The sequence below is a fragment of the Mytilus galloprovincialis genome, chromosome 14 (genome assembly GCF_965363235.1).
Source record: "Mytilus galloprovincialis chromosome 14, xbMytGall1.hap1.1, whole genome shotgun sequence".
NCBI classification, from domain to species: Eukaryota; Metazoa; Mollusca; class Bivalvia; order Mytilida; family Mytilidae; genus Mytilus; species Mytilus galloprovincialis.
Window position 1 is genome coordinate 28,742,408 of NC_134851.1, and position 19,289 is coordinate 28,761,696.

Here is a 19,289-nt window from a genome sequence, read left to right on the forward strand (position 1 = left end):
GAACATGTCCTTAGTTTATCTATTGATAAAATTTTAAACACGTCTAGTCTCGTTGAATATTCAAGTACACTTGATTTGTCAAAGCAAACAATATCATCATTGTCACTAAAGAAGAAGAGTTTATTTCCTTAAAAACAAATATCATTCATATATACTAAAGTTTTGTTACATAATCAACTATTCTTAAACAAAACCATTGAAGTTATTATTACAATTGACAGGTATTATTTCATTTTATTATTCAGCATTTGTCAGAATTGGTAATATAGCTGATATACTATATTGAACATTTGTAACGTGTATTTATCTGCCAGGAAAGTAAACATAAAATAACGTTTAAAAGGATTGTATGACGAATCAATGCATTTACGACATGTATTTTATGGGGAAAACACCAGAAATAAATTAAAAACGCTAAGTACAATTTTTATTATTAATCATCAAGACGAAAAACCGACAATATAAATGCAAGTAAAACAAGTTTTTTTTGAACGATGTATTCGACAATTTCCTCTTATACATGTTATAGTTGATGCGTATTCCGTCGAATTTAGTTTGAACCCGGATCAGTTTTCGCTTGATAGATGTATGACCAGTGAACAGCATGTACGGCATTACGGCATGGAATAGCGGCCAAGTCAGGAATATGACAGTTGTTATCCATTCGTTTGATGTGTTTGGACTTTTGATTTTGCCTTTTGCCTTTTGATTTATGATTTTCCTTTTTGAATTTTCCTCGGAGTTCAGTATTTTTGTGTTTTTACTTTATACTACTGTTGCCTTTATTGAATTATATTCATTTGATCCTATTCACATTGTAACGTTGCTGTATTTTTTCTTCGTTATAGAGCAAATTCAGAAATGAGGATAATATGGTTAGCTTTTTGGATAAGGATACAATTAGTTATGTGTGGCATAGGTAATATTTTTGATATTTTCATATATCATGTATATAGATATAAGAAAATGTGGTATTAGTGCCAATGAGACAACTCTGCATCTAAGTCATGATTTGTAAAAGTGAACCATAATCCATTGTAGGTCAATGTACGGTCTTGGCTCACACCGACCAGCAAGCTATAAAGATACAATCATAAAATTTGACCACAATTAAACTAACGTCTAGTTCACAAATATAAACAACATTCAGATTTCATCAATAGCTACATTTAAGTTGTTTAACCATAGAATTACATGAAAAAGTAAATAATCATTTAGAAAGACGTTATTTAATTTTATATTTGGTAAGTCTTCAAATAGAAATAACAAATGGTATCAATTATTTTCAAAAATGTTTGATCCCAGATGGTTTACACATACTTAATCGAACACCATTAAAATAGAGATATTCATCCATTATGTTGGTGGGAATTGTCTTAAAGAGAATAATAGATTTTTATTCATGGAACAAAAGAGAGAGGAAGACATACATTTACTAGCATGTAATATACTTTGTATACCCATCTGTTCCATTCAATTTCTGTTACGCTGAAAATAATTTTGCAGATGTTAAAATAAATTGACTTTCCTAAAATTAACGATTTTATAAAAAGTACTTTGAAGAGTCGATAAATATCATTTTGTGTTTGGTGTTAATTGCAGTAAGATTTAACATGCGTAATGCCTGCAAAACCACGTGCACATATTTTATTTGTTTGTGCATGCACAATTTTACCTTAAAATTTCTTTTTTGTTGTATTTTAACGAGCAGAAAACAACCGAAGGCCACTAATGGGTCTGGTTGTATGCATTCTTTGGTAAAACGTTTTCTCTTCAAATCGGCAAAATGCAAAAAAATAAATGTTTCCAAATACTCATATTAAATTAATGATTACAAAACATATAATTCAAATAAGCATTTAAATTACATTTTCGAAAATATAAATATTTCTCGGTATAATTAAAATATTATATATGTTTTACAATACTCATTTACATATTAAATAAAATGTACTCTTATTATGCAGTAACGGAAGATGTTACATATAAGTTCTTTTCAATCGGCGATGAAATCACATTAAGATGCAAATGCGTATCTTTGTATTGGAATGGACCTTCACTGAACAGAGTGAATAGTAGGGAAAACGAAATATCGCCAGTTGAGACAACTGATGTTTATGGTAACATGAAAGCATGGAACTTATCAATTTACACATACGGGGGTGAAATTGTAGACTCTCTGTCCTCACAACTCGTCAAAAGACTGAAATTGACGGGTGACAACTTTGATCTCCATATAACAAACTTGTCTTCCGCAGACGAAGGTCTCTACATCTGCGAGTCTACAGTTAATTGTTCATTGAATCACAACCGGTACCTACTTTATTACAAATGTAAGTATTTGTTAACCTAGATGTTAAAAAAATCCGGTTGCATAAAAAAATTGGTCGGAATTTTTTTTTTCATTGAATTTGACAGTTTAAACTATATTGCAGTGACACATTTCTGAGTAATAAATATACTTCTTGTGTAATTCAAAGCACCGTTATTTTTTGTATGGTGTTTCTATAGAATATTTTGGAAACATGCAATGACATGAATATGGTTACTGAAGATTTGACAGAGAAAAAATAGCGGTGAAAGGAGTAAGTCCAGTAAGACCCCTTTTTGACCCCAAAATATAGCAGTTTTACAAAATTGTTAAAATGTAAACTTTTAGTTAACAATTGGAAAGTACAATGCTTCTGCTGCATAAATATGGACTGTTTTTGATAAAACAATGCATACATATCGGGTACTAGTATCATGAAATGATGTGAAAGTACATAAATCTTCACAATTTCTTGCATTTTAGTTAAATTTTAGTCGGTTTCCGTCTTAAATGAAAGTGGCCGCATTTGTGTTCATTCTTAATATTGAAATGTAAGTTTTATTTGATAATAATACATAACATATAAAAAGGTTGAGGATGAACACGGACGCGGCCACTTTCATTTTTGAATAAAACCATCTGAAAAGTGACATTATTTGGCATATTCAATAGATTTTTCATGTTTAAGTTAAAATCGGAGCGTATTAATGAGAAAATAAGTTAAAATCTTTTACATAAACTAATTGAATCAACTGAAATAGACACTTAGCTGTATTTGGCAAAACTTTTAGGAATTTTGGTTCTCAATGCTCTTCAACTTCGTACTTTATTTGGCATTTTAAACTTATTTGGATTCGAGCGTCACTGATGAGTCTTTAGTATACGAAACGCGCGTCTGGCGTATATACTAAATTTAGTCCTGGTATCTATGATGAGTTTATTTAAGTGTTTAAAAAGTGTCCAAAATCTTTCTTCAGGTAAACTTGAAATTTGAGGCCAACATCGGCCCTTACCGGACCTACTCCTTTGTGATGTTTTTTTTTTTCTTAAATGCAATGCAATGTCATGTACCTTTTTGTTTAAAAGTACTTGACAGGATAAAACTAATAATAAACTCTTGCCAAGAATTTCTTCTTATTTGAATCAAATGTAAATTCGTCACAATGTTTTTGAAAAGTGCAAAATAATCAATGACTTATAAAGAAATCAATGGGGTACTACACCATAATGATTGTGATTATCTCATGGTTCATATAAAACATAACAGCATAGTTAATTTGGTAGGAAATTCACCATATCTTTTTGTGCGTTTAGTGTTGACCGGATACGACTAGATTTGAAGTCTCTTTAAACAATTAAAAATCGGTCATTGTGTGTGATTGCAACGTTCCTCTATTGATTTATAAAAATACAATTTTCAGATAAACCATCTATCAAAATTCATGTCAGCAATAGTTTTATAAAGGAAGGTGAAACTATGCATCTTGATTGTACCACGAGAAGTAATCCAGAAGCTACTTCAATTTCATTGTATAAAGATAATAAGAAATTAAGATTAACAACAAGTAAATCTTCGTTAAGGTTTACGATGAGTAAAGTAAGCCGATATGACAGTGGCAAGTACAGATGTTCTGCGCAGAACGAAATTGGAAATACTTCTAGTGAGATATCGATCGTTATTTCATGTAAGATTTTTCTTAATATTATTTGATACACGTATTCTTGGTAATCCTGGGAGTGCAAAAGGTTAAAATCGATGTCAATATGAAGTCATACACATATTGAAAATGTTATATTTATCTAAAATGCCAATGTTACAGGTAAATATCGGTAAAAAAAAGGTATGAACCATGTCTTGATCTTATAAAAACATGAATACACATTACGTTTCATTCATTCCAGTAAAACATAGATAGAAACACATCTTTTGGGTTTAATCAAGGGTTCATATTTACGTATTCATTTCAAGCAATACGAATGAAGCTGTTCTGCCTTTTATTCAAATATGCAGGATCTTTTTTGTTGCTCTTCAGTGTGTCTGTTGTTTCGTTGTTTTCCTCTTATATTTGACATGGTAACCTCAGTTTCAGTTTGTAACCAGGATTTGTTTTCTCTCCCCTCTATCGATTTATGACTTTCGATCAGCGGCATACTACTGTTGTCTTAATTTGCGTACAATTTAAAAGCACGATACTCTGGTGCCCGACAAGCTTGTGTCTAAATAACATTTGGTGAATGTCATAAGGCAGATGTACAATACTTCCTGATTTTTGAATTCTGGAAGACTAGAGTGGCGTGATCAAACCCTTTCCTTTCATCCCTACTTGAATGTTATGTGTGATTTTTACTTTTGGTTAACTTCTGAGTATCCGGAATACTGACAAAACCTTTTTTTTAAATATGCATTTTGAATATATTTTGTAGTCCCCCCTGTTGTTACTGTATGCATGCTGAAGTTATATGAAGACAGCACGTTTAGAGCAATTCAGTGTATATCCCAAGGAGAACCAGATTTTTATAACTACTTTCAATGGGAACATAGATCTCGTTTTAACGAGCATATAAGATATCTACGCGCTACAGATGATGGAAAACTTCAAAAACGAGTTGTTAACGTATCAAACAGATATCAAAATATGGGATTTTATATATGCAATGTTTCAAACGGAATTCCTGATAATCACGGAAAAGTTTTCCAACAAGGGAGAACGTACGTTGAATATGCAGGTATAAATGAATATATTTTATGTTATGCCCAACAAATTGAATGTATTTCATAATTCGATGAAACATTGATAAAGACACGACACTAAAAAAATAAGACAACAACAGTATACAAAACACATCATATAAAACTAACGTATAAACAACACGAACACCAACAGACATAAGGGATTATCCCAGATGCCCCGGAAGAGCTAGCAGTTTCAGGTGCTCATGAGGCACTAGTTTTAATGTATTATTCGTCATCTATGAAACTAAAATTACAACAGTCAACCCACTACCCACTATTAATGGCAAAGAGATGACATCAACTATACCAATGAAAAAGTTTCCATGACAGCACGGAAGCATCTGACAATTACTCTATAATTGAAACAAAAATAGGAGATAAAAACTCTGGAATATCTTACTATCTTTGATATATACAATCGATATACAGGCGTTGCTGGAATAATGCTACACAGCTAAGTTTACAATATGGATTTTAAAATCAGTTCTTGTGTCGTAAGCTTTTGTTTCCAGTCAATTTTCATTGTTAATGTCTAGATGTTAGCCATGATATAAGGCAGAATTAACTGTACAGTTTCCTGATATCCTTCTTTGTACTTCCTATATAACATTCCTGATCAGAATTAGGGGATAGTTTATAAGAAAATGTTCAATTGAAAAGCCTGTCAGTGATTGTTTACTTCAAAACACGCCATTTATACTTCATCAATTAAAAACAAAGTGTTTATGAAATTAATTTCAATTAAAACCAGTTTAATTCTACAATATCAGTATGCGAAACATCAAAAACACAGTTGCCAGTGCAATACATATACATAAAACTCCTTCAGGGAAAGTTTACACTAGATGAATTAAGCTATTCATTATTTATTTAGTGTTTGTTTTTTATTTATTTGGTTCTTGGACTATTTCGGGTTTACTTTATCTTGTCTTTCACAATTTCGGTTTTGAGTGTTCCAGGTGAAGATAAATCAAAGTAAATGCATTATAAAGTGTTGTTTTCATTTCTATAATCTGCTTTGATGATTACTTGTATTAACCATGAACAAGTGATTTCAATGTAACCGACAGAGAAAAGTATAAACTTTCTTCATTCTAGTATCGGTTCCTCTTATTTTGAATAACTTTCAGACTGCAGCATCACGTATCATGTATACGGAGGCGCTTGGTGTTAAAGATTCATCAATACGAGGTCAACCGAATATAATTGGCTTAACAAGTTTTAAGATCAATACACGACAACCACTGAATTTCAAACTCCTAATATATAAAAAGAAGATGTGGTATGATTGCCAATGAGACAACTATCCACAAAAGACCAAAAACATTAACAACGTTAAAACAGACACATGCAGAAAATGGCAGGGTTAAACAAATAAGCGGGAACCCATCATACTCTTATTTTTATTTGAGACTGTTCGAATTTAGTGTTAGATCACCATGATAAACCGTTTTTCTGCTGTAGATCGGTGAATCAATCTGTACGTTTTAAATTCCTTTCGATATATTACAATGATAATATAATAGTGCTTAAAGTTTTGTTATACGTATGCTTCAAAACTTTAGAAAGGTCATAGTGTATGTATTTAGCTACTTATCGATCGATAATATCTTTCAAAAAATCATATAACCTTTATTTGATTTGCTATGTTGTTTGAGTATGTCTCATGATTATCATGATTATAAAAGTACATTTAGTTTTATATATTTTTTTTGTCTTTCACTTCTTACAGGGCCCCCTGTGTTTGCTGCTAACACCAAACGATTTCAAGAAATAACAACAGAATCATCAATTAAACTAAAAGTAAATGTGTATAGCTCATCTAAGATCACATGTCACGACATCACTGAAGTCGATGGTACACCATTGTCAAAAGAAATAGGCGTGACAACACGTCCCGTACTAATCAAGGAAACTTTTCATGATACAAATGTTACTTTAAATGGCACAGAAATTGTTTTCGTTTTGAATGGACTGAACGCTGTTGAACTCCATTCGTTCAAAATCACCATGTGCAACAACTATGGAAGAAGCAGTGTTGTTATCAATTCAAAACATTTTGGTAAGTTGTTAAACAAAAAACAAATTTCAAAGAAAGAGATACAAGGACTGTTTGATGCTCAATGTAAGAATTGATATACTTATATGTATAACAAGTGTAAGCAAAACAAGTTATTTTAAATATGTGTGTTACTCAGATCATATTTCGTTGCAATAATTAGATGAAGGTTGGTTATTTTAAGTTTATATGTTTTAAATTTTATTGTTGTGGTCAGATAACAAAGATATAGCCATGTTTCAATATACGGTATGGTTAATGCAATTGTCCACATATAAGAGGTAAATCATCAATAGTATTTCATTATCTCATTCTGTATCTGTATACATAGCTCGATATAATGAAAGCCACCAACATTTGGACAACATCAATTATTCTATTGAGTCTCCTCTACATTTAATTTGTATGTTTTAGAAACATCATTTCAAGGTTTTGCAAAAGTCTGCATTCAAACTAATAGAAGTTTTTAAGTTATCTAAAATTTGTAGTTCATGTATACGCAAGAACTACACATTTATTGGTACTCTATGAATGATGATGTATCCATGTTTAAATGAGCTATTAAACAATAATCTTCTCTGCTTTGTTTGTATACAATTTCTTTTATATAAAACTGACTTTTTGACTTCTTGTAAATGCATAGACAAATTGTTAAAATATTACTATGATTTTACGTTTTATAACTGTTTGAATCCTGAAGAATACATTTCAGCAAAACCATCGGAGGAAAAAGCACTATCGTCACAAAGAATAATCATCATAGTATTACTGATAATTGTTTTAGTCCTGGTAACTGGAATCGGGGTATATGTTAGTAAGTACACACTGTCTGTTTTGGTTTTCGTGATAGGAAGTGCTTAAATGTGAATACATACCATTCAATCTATCATAAAGGAAGCACAGCCAATTCCGTTAAAAGACTATGCATGTGAAAATAAAATGTTGTCGCTTGCTTTAAGAAATCTAGGGGCTTATTATTATACCTTTTGGACGCCTGAAATAAATACTAGAATTTATTTTATTAACAAACGTATATTTACATGTATTGCATGTATAAGTGCAGCTTCCTTAAACGAGGCTAATTAACATTAATGGTTTTAAATTTTCATTTCGTAAATTTTAAGGTTTCTTTTTTAAAATTGCAAGCCAATCGTTTCGGCACTCTTTTAGAAAATGTGTCCTTTGTAATCTGGATAGAAACGTGTTAATTGCTCATATATGTAAAGTCGGTGATTAAACAGAGAGAAACAAAACAATCGAGTTTGAATTCACGATTAAAGAAAGCAACAATTTATACATTCAAGTGAATGCATGTTTTGAAACACGTCTGTTATTGATAAATGATCTAGAATTTTTTGTATACTAATTTTTGAATCTGAGTTTTCTTATGTTAAACGTTATAAGAAGATGAAACAGGTGCACTTTAATTATGTTTTAATGTTTAAATTTCAGGGTACACGAAACGCAGACACAGAAAAAAGTACGTCTACTATTGTCGTATTTACTATGTTATGTCTAAGTATATACTATTTATGAAATTCATAAAACATATAGTGGTATACTTAATTCAAGTTCGTTCGGTTTTAAGTAGAAAGAAAAACCCAATCATAGCCATACAGAAACACGACAACAAAACACAATTGAAAGACAAATCATCGTACACTTAACAATTTAAAGAAACAAAACGCACGAATAATAAGCACAAACGAAAAATCTCTGATGTGATGTCATATTCTATAAGAGGGTGTACAGTCTCTGTAAAAAAGCCAAGTTATCAAACATAAGTTTTTTAACGGTTTAAGATATCTTCTAATACCAATGTTTTAGAACAGTATGATTTAAATTTGTCAAAATGAACACCCAATTTTCGATTTTATCTTACAAGCGATAGGATAACAATGTGTTACCTCATTTGATTCAAATACATGTCCCATATACACGGCCGACACTCGGTTAACCGAGAGATTGGTCGGTTAATCTATATTGAGTATGCGGCTATATCGGCGGTTGGTCTGTTAATCGGGTTGGCTAAAGTCTGTTAATCAGGTGTTATCGAGAAAATCATTGAAAGTTCAGCATGTTTCATTGTATAGCTTTCTAAATATTTTTTAATCATAAAAAAGTATTCATGTCTAACAAAACAATTCAATGTACTGAATTCAGTGGTGTATTTATTTTTTTTCTAGCTTCGATGTACGATCTATAAAATGAAAAGGCGGGTTACTCATCAATAAATTTATACACATTTTACACACATAAAATGGTTGAATTTACTTGCATTCAATATTTTGAACATCGAAAAAAGAAAGGCATTATGTTTGTTAACAATATTGATAACATTGTGTGAAAAATCTACACGAAAATCTGTATCATGGTGACATAAATCAATCTTTATTTAAAACCTGGTCTGTTAATGGGTCGGATGTGTTAATTGGTCTGTTAAGAGTTATGAATGGCAATAAAAGTATGATTTTATTACTATAAGGGGTGTTATCGGATCAAATACGTAGGCTCAAGACGAGCGGCTAAAATATACGAAAACAACACATGAGCAATGAAGCATAACATATACGAAAACAACACATGAAAATTGATTAAAATGGTTTCAAAAAGTATAATATTAAAGTAATATTAATTTCATCCAAGAATGATCGCATATATCATGCTGATTCTGTTTAATTGTCATGAATGACACAAATTTGTCATCTACATTGGTAACCAGTATATAAATCAGAGATAAACGTCGTAATGTAACTAAACATCAGTAAGTAAAATATATTGGGATGGCAAAATATGAAAAATAAAGAAAGAAAAATGAGTAAGATAAATAAAATGTAGAAAAAAATGACATCACAATTTAAAGAATACAGAAATAAACAATACCCCCAATCCGGGCCCTCATGGTATACACGAGAATCTGGATGGAAACGCAGAATATAGACTAATATATAAGGACAGTAGAGAGTGATACATTGCTAAAAACGAGAGAAAAATAATACTTGTTTAAGAATACACACATGAAACACCAATGGCTGTTGAAACAGTAACGGATTGCGATGTACTTATATTGTTGACAAATTCTAGAAGTTTACATGCGGACAACTATGGTGGCAGGTTAATGCCATTTTGCGTTTTAGCGCTTAAGCGTTTTCGCCCTACATATTCTATATGGCTAAAACGCGAAATTGCGAAGTCGAAAACGCGAAAACGCGAAACCGATTTCTCGTTTTCGACTTCGCGATTTCGCGTTTTCGCCCTTTAGAATATGAAGGGCGAAATCGCGAAAACGCGAAATGGACTTCACTGGCCACCATAGACAACTGTAGTTCTCCTCTGCACTTATGTAGAAAGGAACTAAACGGAATAAAATGAATTGAAACTTAATATAACCAAATGTAGCTGCATTCGCTCCTTTCCGTTTACTTCTTTGGAGTGATTTGTAAACAACATATGATTAAGTAATAGAAGAAAAGAACCAATTGGGTGATGCTGACGAATTAGGGTTTAACGTCCAGTGACAAATATCATGTTCATATGTGAACGAGAACACGTTATATGTACCCTGTCTTGTATTAAGACACTTTCAGTCGGAATTGAGAACGTGCTACTTCGAACAGACACAAAAATTAAGGCTGATTGAAAACGTCAATAAAAAATTCATGCATATTCCAGAGGCCAATCCATATCACGCTATATTGAAGTGACACACCCTTCAATGAAATGCAAAGAAAGTCAAAATAAAAATGCTCTTTCTAGGATACTGTGGCACCGTATTGTCATTTTTGTTTACTCAGGAACATCTAATTCTTAAATTTTTCAAGGAGTTAAGGTAGCAAAAGTATTGTCGTGGCTAAATAACTCTTAACTGACACAATTTCAATTGTCCAACCCATTAACAGACTTTATTTCCATAATTTTCACTAAAACGTGGTATTATTCACGTTATTTTACAATTATGAAATATTTACTAATGTCAATTTATTTTTTAGAACCACAGTACTATTTTTTGTCCTTTAAATGATATCTAATTGTGTTTGTTTCGCCTTTTATTAAAAAGATTGCTATGCGTATAAGCATAAATACTACATACTTGCGCGACGCCTTTTAGTTTTACTGAAAACTGCGCAGACTAATAAATGTTTTTACAAGTGCAAAATGTTCTATGATAGATATCATTTTGTCAGACACTTTTCTTTTTTTGATTTGGTTCTAATAACATGCCAAAAATCTGTATATTTAATAGAGTTTAACATTAAATTAAGCGTTTTACTCTTAACAGACGTATAACCAACCCGATTAACAGACCAATCGCCCATATAGCCGCATACTCAATATAGATTAACCGGCCAATCTCTCGGTTAGCCGAGTGTCGGCCGTGATATATATTGTGCGACCAAATAGAGATTAACTGTACATGAACCTTGCATGTTTAGGTTTTAATTATTATTATGATATTAAAATATAAATAAATTTTGAAAAAAATATTAAAAAAAGGTTTAACATAATGAAGCCAAAAAACATGGTAGCCCGCAAACAGACAGATTCTTTGGCGGGATTTTGTCTATCAAACATTGTTTCTTGTTCGTATTGAGGTAGAACAATAGTTTTTTTTTAAAGGAAACGCACAGAAGTAGAACCTCGATCATACTTTGAACCTGTTTTCCTACAAACAAAATGTCTCAATTACGTAAATGTCCTTTGAGTTCAAATGCCAATCGGTAATCTTAGAAGGCATGAAGATCGAAAATCAGACGATTTCCAGTTCAAAGTACCCAACTATTCCATGCATTCCTTGATGATTTTATGAAATATTTGATTTGATATTCTTACTTTGCATGTCTTGAGTCAAATTAGTAGTTTTAGTGTTTTTGAATTCAAATTCCGTGACATCAATTCAGTACTAATACTTCTGTATAACAAGAGTGTTAATACTGTATTGTAAGATACACTTTGTAATATGACTACCTATTTCTTTTAAACACCATGATTATAGTGTTTATCTATGCTAGGCTTATCTGAGAGATATACTTTGAATCCAACAAGGAAGGGACAAGAGATACAAATCATTAGCCGAAAGTACCATTGAAAAAAAGAACTAACATCAATAAGAAAAACTAACTCTACAACACAAAATCCCTGGTTACTAGTAGCAGCCGTGATCTTGGTTGATGAGACAGACAAGTCATGTTCTACTAGGGGAACCCGTTGAATTGATCAATTAGAATTGTGATTTGTTTTTTTCTGAATTTGACTATTCCTAGGTTATGTTCTTCTCATCAAAAATAATTCATAGCCAATAAACAGTCTCTAATGAAGACAGGAAAACAATGGAAATTAGGCTATTAGGATAAATCATAAACTACGAGACGTAAAAGGTTTAATCTTAGCATAATCAATTTATTTTTAAAAGTTTATTGTTATTGAGTTGTTAAACCATAATGTTGACAGAGATAATGGTGTAATGTTATCTATAAATTTTTAAAATATCAACTTAAGTGTATATCTAAACGAAGTCAATACATTTAAATGTTATAAGTATGCAATATAGATTTAGGGACCACCCTCATTAAACCCGAACAATATGAATAAAAAAGACAACATGAACCTTGAAAACTTGTATTATGCAATACTTATATCTCTCTATATATATCTGTATATGAATAGAATGACAACTGCAATTAGTATCCAAACGGCTGAACGAACGGTTGATGAAACCCCACATTATGCAGAGATAATAGAAGAAGATATGATACTGACCCTACCTCAAGGTACATAGTGTTAATGTTATTCATTGTCCAGGTTTATAAAAAAAATCAACGTTTGATTGTTTGTTTTTTATCAGATTTTTAACGGTTGTTATATGTTTTGGACTTTACCATCTCTATGCAACACTTTTTTAAATGGTCATTCGGTTCAATAGTTTTAACTGTTAAGGTTATTTTGTGATAAATATCCATCTCGTTAGATCTCTATTAACATATGAACCAATTGTTGAGTAAAAGGCAAATCAATAAAATACTTAACTGTCATATTCCTGATTTGATACAGGCATTTCATTTTGGATAAAATGGCGGATTAAACCTAGTTTTATAGCTAGGTAAACATTCACTTGAGTGTGTGTATCCTAGAACCAATCCATAAAATTGGTCTGGTCATAAGGCAGATGTATATATAAAATACATAGCTCCAAAACACCTAGTATATGTTAAAGTTGTAAATTAAACCGAAACTCTGAGCTAATCAACACCAAATTCTTCAGATCATATAAACTTTAAAATATGCGTTACCACTTTTGATGAGATTTAGAGCAACAAAACAAGGTAAATATTAAGGAAGCTAAACTACATTTTGTTAATAGTTGCAACCTTCCTCTTGTTAAATCCAATAAAACGGACATAAAATAAAATATGATTAGAGTAAGTTAAAAGAAAAAGAGTGATGGGTTAATTATGAAAAAAAGGACATCAGGTTTAATTAAAATAAGCTGTTAGATAAAATTGACATACATATGCAGGAGTGTTTATAATGCTTCTTCATTTGTTTTCACTGGATCTGCATACATTAGTATTCGTCTGATGATATTCTTAATAAACTTCATTTAATTTTGATAATTTAAGAGGGCATCCATATGCATATCATCACAATCATAATGTCATTATAACTTTATAATTAAGAATGAGTACCGATTTCAGGTAATAATACCCAGATTATTACAGAACCCGAAATACTAGTTGCTGAAAACAGTAACACAACTGGACTGTCTGAGGAACACTCTTCATCATCATCTAACACTGATAATAATGCTTCAGAAGATTTAAATGATGGTTATGAAAAACCATACTCGACATTGGTTTCAAATAATGGACATGGAGTCGAACATGATTATCACAAGACCAAACAAAACTGGATCTATGAAAATTCAACTACCTATAATCATGCTATTTTTGAGGGTTTTCCATTGGATTAAACAAATGTTTTTTTCTAATGAAGGTCAAGAAAGTGCAAACATGAATTATGGTGAAAACTACTCGAAGGACACAGACGATAATTTCCAACGGATAAACGTTTCTAAACAAACGGAAACCAAAGAATATATAAACTTGTTACTTAAACAATAAAATGTTGAAATAACTATAAATATGTGGTGATTCTTGATTCGAAACTGTATTTCACCTCCATCACAGAAATTAACAACTATTGGTTACCATACAGCCTTCAACAATAAGCAAAGGCCACACCGCATAGTCAGTACAAAAGGCCCCGACATGAGAATGTAAAACAATTCAAAAGAGAAAAGTAATTTATATACTAGTTCAAAAAATGAACGAAAAACAAATATGAAATACATAAACAAACGACAACCAATGAATAACAGGCTCCTGACTTGGGACAGGCACATAACAGTACATATAGAATGAGTCAGGATCAAACATTTTACCGGGATCCCAACCCTCATCCGATCATCCGACAGTGGTGTAACAACATAAGAACGAACTATACAAATCAGTTGAAAGATGCTTAACTCATCAGGTGGATACAAATAGAAATACTACACAGGGTGGACGTGGTCGGGTTCTTGTATATCCCAACAACCAAAAGACACTAAGTACAGATCTGAAATTACTTGCTTATTTTAAGACATTGTTCCTTTCTATACTTTACTGAACCACTTGTCCACATTTGTTTGGTCAATGCCAATGAATATATAGCATTAGTGAAATAAACCAAGTTGAGAGCACCAAATTGGTTTATTTCCGCTGTGTTGACATGCAATATCATTGATATGTTCACAATTATAAATTTAACAAAATTAAATTAAATTTTCGTAATACTTATGCATTCTACCTCTGGAATATATCAATGTAGTTATTAGGTCATGGAACACAGTTATCGTCCACGAATATATTCCCTAGTGTGGACAGTGTGTAACTTGCCATTATTTTTCATCCTCTTCCAATTGTATCTCTTCATGTTTTATACCAGGCTTCAATAGCATGTAGGGGGATACAATTGTACTGTAAAAAGATTAGGTCATGAATGTTAAAGGACAGTAGTGGTTTGGTCCAGCTGAAAAAGGTTCAAAATTAGCACATCAGAAGCTGTCAAGATATTTTAAGACCCCCTTAACATAAAATTGTCCGTATTTTAGATTAGAGCTGATGTTTTTTTTCTATAATTTTTGTATAAATTGTCCCAAAAGTAGTACAACACACTGTAAACATATTATTGAGAATTCGCAGGTGTTTTTAATTTTCATTTATTGTCATAAAGAAATGCACTACGAAATAACTGTGTTCTCGGACCTGTATTTGCAATTATTAGTCCATAGTTTTCAACTTCGAACTTTATTTGTCTTTTTAAACTGTTTATTGTTTGAGGTTCACTAATGAAGTTTGTTAGATGAAACGCGTCTTAATTTTCAATGGGGGTTTCTATGATGGGTCTATTGTCATTAAGCATCATAAACATTTCACGTATCAGTCCGATATTTTGATTTGCTGAAAACAACTGCAGAGTATTTACAAATAAACTCAACCTGCATGCCAACACCTGCTTATCATGACAACGTCACAGAATATGTGTTGGATAACAAAATGAATTGTTTGAAATTTTTTATGTCGGAGCTATTTGTAGCTGACTATATACGATATTGGCTTTGCTCATTGTTGAAGGCCTTACGATGGCCTATCATAGTTTTGAATGTTTGTGTCACTTTGGTCTCATGTGGATAATTGTTCAAATCCATTCATACCACATCTATTTCTTTTTTATTAACAGTGTCTATGATCTGTTAGTCATGAAAATAACGTTCTTTGTGCTTTATTCAATATGACAAGACTGTGAAAGAGTTAATCGTGCACTTCTTTCTAGTATGTAGAGCTTTCGAATTCAATACAAAATGTGGTTCTCTCAACGATTTTGTACCACAAGAATTGTACAAAAAAGAGGAATGCAATTCTTAAATAAATTCATATCGCTCAAAAATAAAGTTATGAGTTTGGATGTCCTTTTGGCGTTTCGTTCCTCTTTTATGAGACATTGCAGCAACAGGTCAAGGCAAAACTATAGTTTTATTTGATATTTTAAAAGTGCTTCATATGTAACTGGCACGATTTTTAAAAACAGGAAAGAGATTGAAAAACAATAGCTTTGAATAATAAATAATTCAAGTGTTCGATCTATTTAACAATTGGAATATAATTGAGAATGAAAACATTGTTTTTGAAGAGCGGGTTCCGTTTTGAAAGTCCCCAGGAAGTTTTTGTTAAACTAAATTCAGCTCATTAAATAATAATTTTGTTCCGCAACTAACGTGTTATGTCTTTAAAACGATTAAAGTACTGTAATGACACGGAAAGCAAACACAATATCTGGCTTTACATTTTTCATGGAAAGATTAAAATTCAGTATACATATTATTTCAAAAATTCAAAGAGAAAAGATTTTTATTCATAACGTAACTCTACTCACTAGAAAGTTTTATAACTTTTTGAATATGAGTTCGGTGAAATGCATTTTTAGTCAGACCAAAATATCAAGTATTTTAAATTTGAGACACCGTGTATACGTCAATCATGTCAATCAGAAAGAGAGAATATGTACAGAGGTCACCAAAGTAAGGTATTTGTTATAAGAGATGCTTATATGTCAAATGTAAGGCCACAAATAAACCAGAGTTAATACAGGTGATTCATAAACCAAAATTAACTACTGTAGACCAGTAGTCAAAGACGCATACTTCAAAAAGTCAATCTACAAACGCCTTACCATAAGTTCAATGCATTGTATCATGAACCTACGAGGCTATGTCAGTACGAAATTTGTTTTTCATAGACACAACTCAAATAAAAATGGATCAAAGATGTGCTCGAACGTTTTGCAATCCTTATGATTTTTTAAAAGAAATGCATCGGCAACAATATCATCGCGACATATGTTAAAAAAAGTAGCGATACCGAGTGCGTTGAAATGGTTAGCCCTCTATATAAGAATAAGAAGATGTTGTATGATTACTAATAAGACAAATCTCCCCAAAAGAGAAAATGGCAAAGAAAGTAACAACTATAGGTTATCGTACGGTTTTAAACAAGGAACACAGTCCATACCGTAATGACAGTTACAAAAGACCCCGACATGACAAATTTAAACACAATTTAAACGAGAAAACTAACAGTCTACTGTATTATGGAGAGCCATGGGATAGTGGTTAGCGCATTAGACTACTAACACAAAGGTTCATTGTTTGATCCCCGTTCGGTGGAGAAAACTTCAGAGTCTGAATTTTCGGTGCTCCCTTGACACCATCTGTGAGTATGGAAACGATGATAGTCCGTCGGAAGGGGACGATAAATGTCTGAGTCGTGTTAAGAGAGAGCCACACCTCCTGCATGTAAACGACATCCTTGTAGATTTCGAAAAAGAGAAGTCTAATGACGCTACAATGCAGTACTTGCACCCGCAAAGAGGAAAGGGATAAAGGTTTATAACCCCTTTTGTAGCCATGTGAATTACAAAATTTCCAAACTGCAATAGTATCGAAACAGCAAAAGTTATGAATAATTGAGATGGACCATTTTGTACATATGGCAAGGGAAGTTTTGTACAAAGCTTCCTTATTTCTTGTTTCGTGGCATTTAATAAAAAATGGGATTTGTGGCAAAATAACAAGATTTTTGTAGAAAGGGGGAAAAAGGGGAAAACCCTGAATTTTCTATAAAATTTCCATATGTTTAGCTTTGAATCAACACAAGGGTACATAATCCTTAATATAAGTTGCAATGACTTGTTTACCTATCCACTATCAATACATATGTTTTAAACTAAGCCTAATGTATCTATAAAATCATGAACGAAAAACAAAAATGCTACACAGCAACAAACGACAATCACTGATTAACAGGCTACTGTTTTTTTCATAAGAATATAAAAAAGTGGCTGGGTTATGCATGCGTTCTCCGCCGTTGACATTCACACAAAGTTAGATTGTCACAATTATAAAAAGTACAATACAAATGTCAGACTACATATCAAGCTACTTTACTGGTGCCTTAGATCTAAAACCGCAAGAAAATATCGCTTGAGATTTGAGATACCATTCGTGATGGTGACTGTGAAGCACATGTATTGTCATTTTCAGTCATTCTTTCTCATAACTCTGTTTGCGCAGTTTTTATGTAAGAAGAATACCCCTGGAAGAAAATAAAATTCGTTTAATATGAAAATGCACAAGTAAAAGAGAGAGGAAAGTAGTTTTGGACTTTAATGTTTCATTGAAGCTGTTACAATATAGAAAATGCTATGTAATTTGAATTTTCTGACCTTGTTTGTCTACTTTTTGCATAAATAGCCTCTTGGGATACATTATCTGAATGTCAAGAAACTTTATTATATTATACATATGATTAGTATATTACCGTATGAAACTGTAGTATCATAATATAAAAATGATACGATAAAGGTCCACTTTTAATTTGCTATGAAATTTGACATTGGGTTTATCTTAAATACGTTTTTAAATGAATTATCGGTATTACTTTATCATCTGAATGAAAGACAGTGAAACATTATCTGGCTCAGATTTTGTTCAAGCTGATGGACTCTGCAATCATTAGAATACATAGTAACTACCGATTTCTGTCAAACAGAGTTAGTATTTTATGTCAGTGAAAGAGAATCGTACATTTTTAAATTAAAATAAGTTCTTGTTTCAAACATTTATCAAAGTTTAATTATAACTGCTTAGTACTTTGTATATATAACACTATGATAAACTTTGATGACAGTCGGAGGGTACTTTACTCACATTCCTCATAATCTTCATTTTCGTAATTGATTCGGATTTAAAACTTTTATGATTCAAACGTCCCGTGCACCGATCAGTATTTCGCAGGCCAGACGCACGTCTTTTGTATTCGGAAAAAATGTCTGATTAGTTTTTCTACAACTTCCTCATCGGTGCACTTTCAGATGGCAGTTTCCGACCAGAGTTGGCGTGTTAAACCTGTAGGAAAATTTTTCCCTCGATTCTGTTCAACTTCCGTTTTGATCTGGTATTTTAATCGATTTTACTCGGAAAACAGAGATGAGACTTTTCGAAATAAACCGCTCATCTGGTGTACGATACGTTTTTCTTTTAAAAAAACTGTAACGACTTAATACAGGTAATATATGCATTCCGGGGTTAG

The 19,289-nt window shown here is 31.9% G+C and overlaps 1 long non-coding RNA gene across 1 annotated transcript; it reads left to right on the plus strand.

Moving 5' to 3' along the window:
- Positions 1-773: 773 nt before the first annotated feature.
- On the plus strand, positions 774-8,584 carry LOC143059172 (uncharacterized). Its single transcript, XR_012973413.1, has 7 exons — positions 774-919; positions 1,968-2,333; positions 3,733-3,996; positions 4,736-5,038; positions 6,778-7,107; positions 7,817-7,918; positions 8,557-8,584. It is a non-coding gene; the product is annotated as an uncharacterized LOC143059172 (long non-coding RNA).
- The last annotated feature ends 10,705 nt before the right edge of the window (positions 8,585-19,289 follow it).